Genomic DNA, 5,080 nt, shown 5'->3' with positions numbered 1-5,080 from the left:
TATTTTCACTATCTATAATCTTACTGCTGGGCAAGAACACACTATTATGTGAGTCTGGTTCTAGAATTATATCTTAGAACCAGTACTGATCGCTCCTAACCCCTCATTTCCCTACTCTCCCCACCTTATGAGAAGCTCCAACATTTGAAGATTCCATATATGAATGAGAGAGTTTACATTGTTTCATAGCAGAACATTTCCCAATTTCACCCATGCTATGGCAAATGTCAGAATGTAGTTTCCTAAGACTGAGTAGTATTCTATCATGTATCTGTACCCTATTTTATTTGTGTATTCATGAGTCTATAGACATTTATACTGCTTCTATTAGTGACAGAACTATAATAGGCATTAGAATACAGATGTCTCTTCAACAGAACAGAGTAATTTCATTTCCTCTGGCTATGTACTAAGCAGTAGAATTACTAGATAATATGGTAGTTGTTTTGATTTTTTAAAAACTCTTCCTTTATTATTTTTTCTCCTCTTAGATTTTTAAAATTTAATTAATTTATTTATTTACATTCCAACCAGTTTCTCCTCCCTCCTCTCCTCCCATGCCCTCTCCCCACTTCCCCTCTGCACCCCCTCCCATATACCCCTCTCTGTTTCTGTCCAGGAAAGGGCAGGCCTCCCATGGGTATCATCAAAGTTTGGCATATCCAGTTGGAGTAGGATTAAGCACCTCCCCATGTATTAAGGCTGAGCAAGGCAATCTTGTATGAGGAATAGGGTCCCAAGAGCCAGCCAAAGCAATAGGGACAGCCATTGATTCCATTGTTAGGAGTCCCTCAAGTATACACAACTGTCACATGTATGTAGAGGGTCTAGGCCAGTCCCATGCAGGCTCCCTGGTTGTTGTTTCAGACTCTGCATTCCTATGAGCCAGGTTGTTTCTGTGGGTTTTCTTATGAGGTCGTTGACCCCTCTGACTCCTACAATCCTTCATCCATCTCTTCAGCAGGATTCCTTGAGCTTGGTCTAATGTTTGGGTGTGGGTCTCTGCATCTGTTTTCATCAATTACTGGAGAAGGTTCTCTTATGGCAATTGGGGTAGTCACCAATCTGATCATAGGAGATGGCCAGTTCAGGCTACATATCCATTATTGCTAGGAGTCTTTGCTGGGGTAATTCTTGTAGATTCATGGGAGTTTCCCTTGCATCAGATTTCTACCTGACCCTGAAATGCCCCGCCTCTCAATCATCTCTTTCAGTACTCTCCTCTTCTATCCACCCTACAACCTGATCACTCAAGTTCCTATCCCTACCCACCCCACAGTCCACCCAGGAGCTCTCTTCTAGTTCCCCTTCCCAGTGAGATCCTTGGGTCCTCCTTGTTCCTAGCCTCTCTGGGTCTATGGATTACAACATGGTTATCCTTTGATTTACAGCTAATATCGACTTATGAGTGAGTACATATCACGGTTGACTTTCTGGGTCTAGGTTATCTCACTCAGGATGATTTTTTCTAGTTCCATCCATTTGCTTTCAAATTTCCTGATGTCATTTTTTTAATAGCTGAATAATACTCTATTGTGTAAACATACCATATTTTCTTCATCCATTCTTCAGTTGAGAGGCATCTAGGTTGTTTCTAGGTTCTGGCTATTACAAATAAAGCTGCTATGAATATAGCTGAGCAAATGTCCTTGTGGTATGATTGAGCATCCTTTGGGTATATGCCCAAGAGTGGTATAGCTGGATTTCGAGGTAGATTGATTCCCAATTTTCTGAGAAGTCACCATATTGATTTCTAAAGTGGCTGTACAAATTTGCACTTCCACCTGCAGTGGAGAAGTGTTCCCCTTGCTCCACATACTCTCCAGCATAAGCTGTCATTTGTGTTTTCAGTCTTAGCCATTCTGACAGGCGTAAGATGGAATCTCAGAGTCATTTTGATTTGCATTTCCCTGATGGCTAAGGATGTTGAACATTTCTTTTAGTGTTACTCAGCCATCTGAGATTCTCCTGTTGAGAATTCTGTGTTTATATCTATACTCCCCCCCCCCTTTTTTTTTTTGGTTTTCCATGACAGGGTTTCTCTATGTAGCTTTGCACCATTCCTGGAACTCACTTTGTAGCCCAGGTTGGCCTTGAACTCACAGAGATCCACCTGCCCCTGCCTCCCAAGTGCTGGGATTAAAGATGTGTGCCACCACTGCCTGGCTTGTATCCCATTTTTTAATTGGGTTGTTTGGTATTTTGATGCCTAGTTTATTGAGTTCTTTATATATTTTGGAGATCAGCCCTCTGTCAGATGTGGGGTTGGTGAAGGACTTTTCCCATTCTGTAGGCTGCCGTTTTGTCTAATTGGCCATGTCCTTTGCCTTACAGAAACTTTTCAGTTTCATGAGGTCCCATTTATTATTTATCTTAGTGTCTGTGCTACTGGTGTTCTATTCAGAAGTTGTCTCCTGTGCCAACATGGTCAAGGCTATTCCCCACTTTCTCTTCCATCAGGTTCAGTGTATCTGGTTTAATGTTGAGGTCTTTGATGCACTTGGACTTGAGTTCTGTGCATGGTGATAGATATGGATCCATTTGCAATCTTCTGCATGGCGACATCTAGTTATGCCAGCACCATTTGTTGAAGATGCTTTCTTTTTTCCACGCTTTAATTTTGGCTTCTTTGTCAAAAATCAAGTGTCCATAGGTGTGTGGATTTATGTCTGGGTCTTTGGTTCTATTCAAATCAAAGACTCATCCCTTTCTTTGATGAGAGGAGGTGAGAGGTTAAAGACTTAAGTGGTATGATACACACCTTCCTTTCTTTCAGATACTAGAGAGCTTCCCTCCCAGATCATTCTTGCTAAGCCATGTTTACAGGCACAGCACAGGGAAAGGGAACTCTTCCAGAGAAAGATCTTCTTCAGTGGCTGTTCTTCAAATTTGGGTGACTGGAAGCCTGGGCTCCACCCAGGACAAATGCGTTGGAGTACAGTGTGATTTTTAAGGCATTTCATGGATTAGCTACTTGCTACTTCTCAATGTGCTTACCAGTGAAGCAGAGCTAACCACCAGGGGTCAGGCATGGTGGCACATTCCTGTCTGAAAGCCCAGCACCAAGGATGCTGAGGGGAAAGGACTACCAGGAGTTTGAGGCCAGCCTGGGCTACATGTATAGCAAGACTCTACCTCAAAACAAAAACTAACCTAGCAGCGTGGGAGAAGAATGCCTGAGATTGTGCAAACCATCTGAAGACGTGGGTGCTCCGTGAAAGCCAAGATGCTTGTTTCTTCAGGATTGGAAGTGGACAGTGAAGGCCCTGATTTCACCGACTGTCCATTTTCAGCCCACACCACAATTCTCCCTCTCCACACGGCTCTTCTCAACTTGTACTCAAGTATTTGGCCACAAAAAGAAAACAGCAGCATGCTCCATATTCCAGTTTCCAGAAAAAACTAAATTAGGTAAACATGTCTATTTCCAATTTTTTCTCATAAGTGTTTTTTCCTGAACTTGTGATACTTGGTGCAAGCATGGGACAAAAGTCAATAACAGGGCAATAAAAACTGACACCTAGTTTCATTTGTGATTTATATCATGGGTCTGAGATACTGAAGTGTATTGATACATTTCTAAAACAATCAAAAACAACTGTTTTTGTGAGACCCAATCACAGTTCCTTCTAGTGTGTGGACCTTAAGTGTTCTTTCGGGAAATCACATCTGGCGAGTGTGCAGAGAGACAAGTGTCACTCTGACTCAGTCCGGGCCACTTGTTTAGTGAGCCCAGGGCGAGCCCAGTTCCCTGGCTCTGCTGCTTTGTGGTAACATGAGGCTGATGATGCCAACACTTGCAGTTCTGCAAGATGCTGTTTCCAGAGTGCTCTCATGTGAGCAAACACCCTTGAAGTACACAAAAACACATGCACATAAAACATTGTTATTGTTACATTTTTATGATGGTTTTTCTAGGTGAATTTACTTAAGTCGAATGTCCCAATTAACTGGCCTATCTGTTCTATAAATCATGGCTATCTAGAAAGCACGTTGCTTTAGGTCAGTGCCGTTGGCTGTAAAATGGTGTCAACCGGTGTTTAGGGCTCTCCCCTCCCACTAAGAATCTGGAAATAGGGAACTGAGTTTTCCAAGCTCTGTAAGCTTTAACTTGGCCAGATCGGGGAACTGCTGAGCTAGGTTAAGTGAGGCTTGCCTCTGTAGCCCCTGTAAGAACTGCCGGGGTGGGGGTGGGGTGGGAGGTGGGGATCCCTTCCTGGGCCCTCGCTCTTTCGGTGGCTGTGGGCGGCAGAACCTTGGTCTTCTCTCTCTGGGATGAAGGTGTCTAAAAGGGGTTTGAACCATTAAATCGATCATGTGATTGCAGAGGTATCTCTACTATGCAGTTAGCTGCTTAATGAAATGAACCACATAAGCAGGGGAATGCTGCCTACTTCACTGTAGGAAGTCTGAAGTTTTTACATGATGGCTCCTCCCCACCCCCACCCCCTTTGGTTTGTTTTCCTAAACAGCCACCTCCTCTGGTGGTGCCCTCACCTTTGTCCTATTAGCACCTTGTCACACTTCCTAAGGGAGGCTGGGTGAGTAGGCCAGTGAGGGAGCACATCAGAACCAATGCTTCTGCAGCTGGCAGGAGAAACGAAGTCACCCAGGACCTGATGCCGTCTTTGCTTCATCATTTAAACAGGACTCTATTTTAGATAAGGGAATTTATGTTGGACGCCTGCAAAAGCTATTTGTTACCATTCATTTCTGACAGCCACGGCGCGTCTCTGCCAGGATTATGATGTAGTATTTAGTTAGTTAGCTCCTCTGCAGACAGAGTACTGCCACGGCGGGACCAACGGATGCCTTATTCCTTCTCCTTAAAACAACAAACTGTCTAAATGACAAAACATATCTCGTACCCACATGAAGTCTGCTTTCGCTAGGAGAGATCAAGATTACAACTGTCACTTGCATTCCCATCAGATGCCAAGATGAGCAATTGTGCCCTCCCATGCCAGGGCACTGTGACCAGCTGAGTTCACTTATTAGCTTTTCTTGTGGTATGGACCCATTCATTATGATTAATTTGGCTCATCTAACATGAACAGACCACCTCATCAATCAATCAAGA

This window comes from Peromyscus maniculatus, chromosome 7 (genome assembly GCF_049852395.1).
Source record: "Peromyscus maniculatus bairdii isolate BWxNUB_F1_BW_parent chromosome 7, HU_Pman_BW_mat_3.1, whole genome shotgun sequence".
NCBI classification, from domain to species: Eukaryota; Metazoa; Chordata; class Mammalia; order Rodentia; family Cricetidae; genus Peromyscus; species Peromyscus maniculatus.
This window is presented reverse-complemented; position numbering follows the sequence as displayed.